This window comes from Melospiza georgiana, chromosome 13, assembly GCF_028018845.1.
Source record: "Melospiza georgiana isolate bMelGeo1 chromosome 13, bMelGeo1.pri, whole genome shotgun sequence".
In the NCBI taxonomy this organism is placed as follows: domain Eukaryota; kingdom Metazoa; phylum Chordata; class Aves; order Passeriformes; family Passerellidae; genus Melospiza; species Melospiza georgiana.
In genome coordinates, this window is record NC_080442.1 from 18,576,462 (window position 1) to 18,584,840 (window position 8,379).

At 45.6% G+C, this 8,379-nt stretch overlaps 1 protein-coding gene across 3 annotated transcripts in view; it reads right to left on the reverse strand.

Annotated features, from left to right (window-relative positions):
• DENND4A (DENN domain containing 4A) overlaps positions 1-5,012 on the reverse strand; it is a 48,987-nt gene extending 43,975 nt beyond the window's left edge. For 2 of the 3 annotated variants that reach the window (XM_058033170.1, XM_058033167.1), the window contains exon 1: positions 4,348-4,524. The gene's annotated coding sequence lies outside the window, so the exon portion shown is untranslated. Of the gene's footprint in view, positions 1-4,347; positions 4,525-4,928 lie in introns of those variants that run through there. The other variant, XM_058033169.1, reaches the window with a different exon arrangement.
• Between the last annotated feature and the right edge of the window lie 3,367 nt (positions 5,013-8,379).

Sequence of the window (8,379 nt, forward strand, 5' to 3'; positions counted from 1 at the left end):
TACACATCACACTTATTGCCTGCTCACTTTCATTTCAGATCGCCAAACTGAAATAACTTTATTAATTAGTAATAATGATTTCCCTGACCCAGATTTTTAAAATTCAAGATTTATGGTAAATATTAAACAGGGAGGCTATAACTGGCTAACTTCTAACATGCTCCTTATTCTTCTCATCCCACTTTTAGACCACAGTTCCTCCTCCTTTCACTCCCCTGCCATTATTACTTAGTTCACTCTGTATCAGCCTCCACAGTAACCATTATCTAAAATACCCATTAGACACATGGACATTTTTCATATATGTATTAGATAATGCAATATATTTTACATCTAATATATTGAAAAGGTAAAAATACACCATTTAAAATAGTCAAGCCAGCCAACACTTTCTGAAGTCTTTCATTTCCACTTCTCAATTTCCTCCTGGTACTGTTTCTGAGCTCTTTAGGGAACTACCAGTGGCTAGTTCTGCATCACACACTGCTACTGAAATGAGTGTTATAGATCAAACCTCTGGGCATCACTGCCCTGCATGGTTTAATTTTGACTCTGGAGTCTGTGGGAGCAATTAATAAGCATCAGCAGCCTATTTCCAGAGCAGCCACAGACCAAACTTTCAAACCAGACTAAACCTGAACTGAAGGACAGCAGAAAACATCCAAGGATTATTATGCCATACAGCAAAGAGCCTCATTAATTTCAAGTAATTAACTGGTCAGTAGCAGTGCTAGAAACAGCTGATTTGTAACAATAGTTGAACAGTAGTGATGCCTTCACAGCTTACACATATTCATCCCCTACCTGTTGGCTGTCATCAATTAAAATAAGGCATAGCTGGCTTTAGCTTCCACAGGATTTGCTGCTCTTAGTGTGCCAAAAACTTGTATCACAATTTGTGTCTGCAGTAGCAGATATTATTGCCATACAGAATTGATGCATAAGTGAGGAGACCAAGGGCATTTTCTGTGCTCTTGTCACCACCCAGTGCAGCTACAGCAGAAGGACAAGGGACAGGTAAGCTGAGCCCACCACACCTGCACCCCTGCATGAGGGCAAGCTCAACCTCAACTTTCTTCAAGGGTCCTACATTTTCACAGGTTTGGTTTTGGAGGGGGACTGCAAAGTGGGGAGGGAACAGCCTGATTTGGATTTTGGGCTTTTTTTTGTTTGGATTTGTTATGAGTCAGCTTAACAAAAGTTTGAAGTTTGAATACATCCCAGAGAAACTGATTAAAACACTGCAACAAGCAAGATAAACATACTGGAAATACACCAATCATCACAAATTGCATCATGCTTTGTCAAGGCAGTCATAAAGAAATTATTTTAGTGTCTTTTTTTTTTTTTTTTTTGCTCCTTTCATTATTAGTATTATTCAGTATTACGGTTCTTTCCAGGAAACTTCAGAGAAAATACCTCAGTTTTACAGCAACACGTGTATCAAAACCTTTACCACTAGGACCCTGTCACACAGCAACATAGCTGGAAACCACCAAACAGAAATTTGAACAACATTACAAAGCTATATTGACTTTTTATTTTTTAATCCAACCTCAACTGGGCAACATTTGGCCTCCAAACTTCTGGTCATATCAACACCATATTTAAAGACTCAGGTCAAAGTTGAGGAAAGGACAAAAAACGGAACAAAGGCTTCCTGCAAGTCTTCACTTCAGGAAATAAATTTAAGATTGAGAAAGCTTTTGACTAAGTACCTATTGTGCTATTCCCATTCCAACCTGCCTGTGTTTGGCCAGGAAGCACAAATGTTTCTGCAGCCAGAGTTATAAAAAGCATTTCAACCTACTATGACTTGCAAAACTAACAGCAACTCAGCTGCTGGGGAGCATGATGGAAATAAAAAAGGATGTTGAATATTTAAGTGACGCTGCAAATTTCTTCTTCTTGTATTAAAACCTCAAGGTTACCAAACCCCATTATCATCCAGCTTGGCTGAGGAATTGTCTTCCTCCCTGAAGAGTCACAAGACAGTTTTCTCCAGCTATCACACACTACAGCAGGAATTAACCTAGAAATTAGTAAACCCTCAGTGCAAAATCCTGCAGATTAAACACTGACAGACTGGCTTCTGGCGTGGTGGTGCCCACAGCTCTGTCAGAGTCACACAGAACAGCTGTATTAGTTACAACCTCACACCCCTTAGGGACCAGCTGGCTTTACTCCCTACCTTTCTACTTTCCCTTTCAAGCACAAATTTGAAATAGAAGCAGGTTATTGACATTGTTTCTAAGGCTTGACCTGCATCAGCTGCGTGCACCTGAGCCCTAGAGTGTGTGCCAGGCTATGTCAATATTTGTGCTTTTTCTAACTAATAATTAACTCTGGCTATATTAACTAGATAACTGCTAATATTGCCATTAACACATATAGTAATTCCATTAAGCACCATACTGGGGTTATGTCATACAGAATGAGCTGAAACACAAACCTACAACCATATGGCTACAAAAAATATCAATACTCAGAGGTATGAAAATCTCAAATACTGGGAAAATATTTTTAAATAAGTCCCTGTTTAAAGAAAATAGTCCTGGTGCTTTTTGTCTTACTGCTTGCAGAAGTAGATCTTCTATTTTGTGCTGCTTTCCAATAAATTCACTTTTTAGAAGAGGCCATTGGGTAAAGCCTGTTCCAAAGGAGCAGAAGCCACTCAAACTTGAGGAAAGTACTCATCCAGCTGGAGCACAACATTTCCACAAGTAAAACATGTACATCACAGAAGCTCTTAAGGCTGTAGAGAAGCTTAATCTTTTTTGTTCTGTCTTTGAGGTCCCATGCAATTTTCCCCTTCCTGAAGCAAACCACAGAAACTCTAATGCTCTGTTTTTGATAATTAAACTATTTCAATGCCAAGTCATGATAGCCCCTAAAAAACAGCTCCCTTTACCAGAGCTCCACTTTAATGCTCACTTTAAATAAACTTACAGACTCCTCAATACTCTAAAAGCTAGATGAAGTTTCTCCAGTACTCTAAATATAAGACTTTTTTTTTAAATATGAGAAAAGCAAGAGACTCTTACAAAGTAAGACTTGCATGCTAGACACACAAACTAGAAATAATCCATTTACTCCCCCTTGACCTTTCTTGGCTAGACTAACTCAATTAGTACCCCTAAACCACCAGACACTTGCCAAGATAACATATTTGTGTTTAATCATTCAAAAAGTGAAATATTATGTACTGTAATGTAACACTTTTTACGGAAACCTCCAGTTGAGCAACAGTTCCAGAAAAAATTGTGAAATGAAGTAAAAAGCTGCCCAGAACACCATACTTCCACTCAAGTTAATTCAAAAAAATTAAGTTTCAGTACTAGGCAGAAAAACAAGACCTCATTTTTAGCAAAGTAGAAGCGGCACATTTTTAAACACAGCCTGTTTGGAATAACTTCGGAATAGCAACCATCACTGGGAAGTTACTGAATGCCATCATTCCCTGGCCAGCAACTTGTGCCACACGCAGACCTCATGACAGAACGACGATAAAAATGCCAGGGCTGATTTCTACGGCCGCTTCCAACGCGTTGCATCAAGCCAGGTATAGGGTAACCCAGGCTGCCCAAGGGAAAGCCGGGACAGAAAGGCGCACCGTGGGGCTGAGCAGCGCCGGGCAATTCCGGCTGACGCAGCGGAGCTGCGCGGAAAACCCGCACATGGCTCTGGGGACACGCACACACACACACGCGGATCGGGGCAACGCGCACACACGGGCTTTGGGGAGGCACAGACCCGGCTCTGGGGACTGCACAGACACCCGCGGATTCGGGGACACGCACACACAGGGGTTTGGGGAAGGCGCACACGCCCGCGGATTCGGGGACACGCACACACAGGGTTTGGGGAAGGCGCACACGCCCGCGGATTCGGGGACACGCACACACAGGGGTTTGGGGAAGGCACACACACGCACAGGGTTTGGGGAAGGCGCACACGCCCGCGGATTCGGGGACACGCACACACCCCGGCCCGCCGGCGTGCAGCCCGTACAACATGGCAGGTCGGCGGCGAGGGCTTGGCCGGCCCCGCGGCCCCGCCGCTCGGGGAGCCCCTCGGGCCCGGCGGGGGCTGGCGGGAGCCTCGAGCCGACGGGCACAAGGAGAAAGGAGAAAGTTTTCCCCCTCCCACCGCGGCCCAGCGGAAAGTTACCGCCGCCCCCGCGCCGCCTCAGCCCCCGGCCCGCCAGCGCCGGCCTCCCCGCCCCCGCTGACAGCCCCGCGCCCCTTCCCCGGCGGCCCCGGAACGCGGCAGCGCCCGACCCGCGGCATCGCCTCGGAGAACCCCCCGGCCCGCGCCCCGCGGCGGTGACAGCCCCGCCACGCTCACCTCAGGCGGGTGCCGCGCTCCCCAGGGCGAGGAGCGGGTGGTGAAGGGATTCGGGGGGCAGCGCGCTCGGTGCCCGCGCCCTTATCTCATCCCAGCGGAGCCCGGCTCGCCCCCGCCGCCTCCCGCCGTGTGGGCGGCTCAGGCGGGATCCCCCCTCCCCTCCGCCGCCATCTTGGCTGTCACGGGGCGGGGGAGGCGGGCGGCGACCCGTGATCGCGGCGGGGCGGGCGCGGGACGGCACCCGCCGGGTCCCGCGGCTCCTGAGGGGGGAGCGGCCGTGCCCCGCCGCCCACCGGGTTCCTTCTGAGCGCTCCCCCTCGCACCGCGGGTCCGCCGCTCCCGCCTTCCCCCTCACGGAACGCGGCCCCTCCGCTCCCGCCTTCCCCCTCACGGAACGCGGCGCCGGCGGCTCCGAGCCATGAAGGGGGGAGCGGGGCTCCCTAAGCGAAAGCGCCCAAAACGCAGCGCGCAGACCACGGGCTCGACTGTGCCTCCCCCCACCTCAGCATTTTAATCTAGACAGCATCTTTAATTTAAACCGAAATTAATCTCCGGCCCAGATAGGCCGGGATTTGGCTCACCTGCGGCGCCCGTCGCCTGGACCCGGAGGAGGTGCCGGCTGTCTGGAAAACAAGGGATGAGAAAACCGAGGGATTTTCTGCAGGCTTGATGTAACCCGCAGCAGGCTGTTGCATCAAAGACTAGAAAAAGAACTCGAGACAAAAATAATCTTTTAAGAGCGTGCAGCTAAGATTAGTGCAGCGTGTCAAGATGTTGCTGAGCGCAACAGAACGAGTCCTGCCTGTGCCCACACAGAAATAAATACTACTTTTCTGGTACCTTGTCCATTACAACCCTGAGTTTCCTAATTTTATACCAAAGTGATGATTAGGGATAGGTTCCAACCATACAATTTTGAGCTTGAATTCAGTCTTACCTCAGTTCTGGATGTTTAGCTTAAGGGTTTAGATGTGGCTCGTTGTGAAAGACATAAAATTCATATGAAATTCTGAATTTGTAATTACTGTGAATTTATCAAAACTGAACTGTTAATACTCAGATATGTTCAGACCTACTCTCTTGGTTTACCTCATCCCTTTGAAAATCTGACCAAATAGGAGAATGCAAAAGCCAAAAAGTATAAAATAACATTGGTTTTCCCCACATGCTTTTATTAATTAGATTGTTTATAGCAGAAATGCTGCTCCTCGTACCCCCCATGTAGGAAACGTGGCTGGCACTAGTTGGTGTCTACCTGGGCAGCAGCACCCATGTGCAAGCCTGCACATGCAGGCACAGCTCTGCGCTGCCAGGGTTGATGTTTGGGAGCTAAGTCTGTCTTGTTTTTTTCTCAACAGGCAGCAAAGCGAGTAAGGAATGTGTCAGGGACTACAAGAACGTTCCCATTCCTTGTGTTTCTACGTGAAATGCATTTCCAGCCACACCCATAAAGAACTTGTCTCTCCAGACAGTACACAGTGGGGTAAGTGAGAGACCAAGAACCTAGAATGTCACTATTCACTACAGCAGGATGCTCTGTGTCCTTAAATTATCTGGTGTGCTGGTAGAGACTTTTCTAAATCAATTTCCGATATATTTTAATCCTGGAAATGCTTTTCAAATAAATAGCAATACTGAACTCCATCTTCTGGCTAGTGTTAGTAATTTTTGATATGCAAACTGTTCTGTGCTCTCTGCTCTTGCTCATTTTTCAGATAGGCATAAATTTTAGGCTTCAGTATTGGAAAAAAGGCTACACTTCAGCGTTAACATCCAAGATTAATGGGTCTGTTCCTACTTCTAAGAGTATTGTTACAGCTGCCTGTATACTGAGCAAAATCCCTACCCTGATGTATGGATAGCTCACTTTGTAGGGTTTAAGTTCATAACCATTAAAATATCCTGGACTGTTTCTAATGGAAACTCATTTTGGAGAAACAGAATTCTTAAATATTCTCTGTCAGTTTACATACTTTTCAACTCTTACATAAGTAAAACGTTGTGTAGATGTCTTTGTTTTGCTGTTAATTTGTTTCCCTCCCCCATTTCTGTCCTTCTAGGACTATCTGAGTTTAATTACACATTGTGTCAATGTCAACAAATTGTGGTCAGGGACAGGGTTCTCTTTTTGCAAGGCCTGATACAAACACCAAAGGAGTTTCTGCCCCATACTGCTATCACAGCTAACAGTGCTTATCTCTGTCCTGTCTTTCTTGTTCTTATATCTCCCCCTCCTTCCCACCCTCATCCTTCAAACCTCTGCTGCGTTCTCTCCCTGACCTACCTGCTGCTCATGCTCTTGGCTGTGGCACACTTTCTTCCCCACCAGCACATTTAATTGCAATGTTCCATTTCATTATTAGCTTGTCACCACCTTTATCAAGTCACCTTTCCTAACAAATGTCACTGTGAAGCTTTCCTGCGTAGCTCATCATCAATTTTCCACTTTAAGGCTCTTCTAAAGCCACGTGCAAAAGGGCCTATGAAAAATTGTGACTGCAGTTCTGTATTTATTTGTGAATAAAGAGCAGCATCAGTGAATAGTGCTACTGTACAGGCAGAGACAGATTTACTGTGTGCCCAGCTCCTGCCAGGCTCATTGCACAGAGATGTGTCTATGTGTCACTCACACAAAGCCTTTCCTTCCCAGGATTTTCGGGATCTCTGAGCAGGATCTCTGCTTGCACATGAACACCCGAGCCCAAGATCATTAAATCACTGAAGTCTACTTATTAATTGCAGTCAGTGTTGGATCAGATTCTTGTTGTGCATAGTAAGCTAATTACCCAAGCTAACAACTGTGTGTAGTGCAGGTGGGCAGGCACCAAGCACGCTTCATGTGGGATTCTGCTGCCTCTCGAGTGCAGGGTGGAGCCCTGGCAGCCAGATTTAGCCTCCCCCGTCGTGCAGCCAGAGAGACACGCAGGCTTTCTATGGACCAGCAACCACAGAATGATTTTTTTCCATGTTACAACCCCAAATTTCTAGCTTGTGGCACTGAAGTAATTTTCAAAGTCTGGTTTAGATTATTTTAAGTGCATTTTACACATGGGTAAACTCAAGCAAGGCAGAGGACAAGTGGCAGATGGTCAGTGATGGAGCCAGGAATAGAATGGAGAACTCTGCTGTCCCAGGACATGATTTTAAGAGACTTTGTCCCAGGATTGTGGGTTTGATGATTTATAATTCATAGGGCTTCAGAAGTGCTTAAAAAAATGCAGCTATCACTATTCCCAGTTTTTCCTGGCAGAGACTGGCTTCCATAAGCAAAACAATTTTAGTTCAGTTTCTTAAGTGTGCAATTTGGGACTTAATCTGTTCTCTTTGTCACCAGTTTTATGCCTTTTGAACTCACTTGGCTGTGCTGTGTGCACTGCTCATTTACCTCTACAGGAGAAGGGTGAACCTCCAAGAGAACCCAACTGAATACCTTTCAAATAGACCTATCTGTAACCTTGGTAAAAATAACTATGGAGATAATGATAATGGATAATTATAAACTCCATAACTGGCAAAACAAGACTCTGCATTTCAGAAGATGAATTGCCTTACCCTGTCCAGTAACCCACTTTACAGTGCAGTAATGGATCTGCATCCGGAGGGTTATGCAATGAAATGGAGCCTTTGGCAAGCTGGGATCACACTGGAAATGAAGCCACATCTTCATGGGTTTTTTCATACATGCATATTTGTAAATCTGGGACTTATCCCTTTTGACATAAAGAGACCATCCCAGCTTGGAATGATTAAATTCTAGGACAGATTATGAAATAATAAAGTATTTAAATATTGTGGTGCAGCAGTACAACAGTGCAGTCACCCTTCCTTTTACTGATTCAAGTGTATCTCCAAAAAGCTTTTGCACTCCAGAGAAACTACTGATTATACATTATAAAACAGGAAATAGAATATCATATATGTATATTTAAAATATATCTATTTTTCAGACCCTTCTCTAGGTAAAGTAATTACTGAAGCAGCTAAAAATATGGGGAAATGAAGCAAATACAGGCCCTGATCCAAAGGCCATTG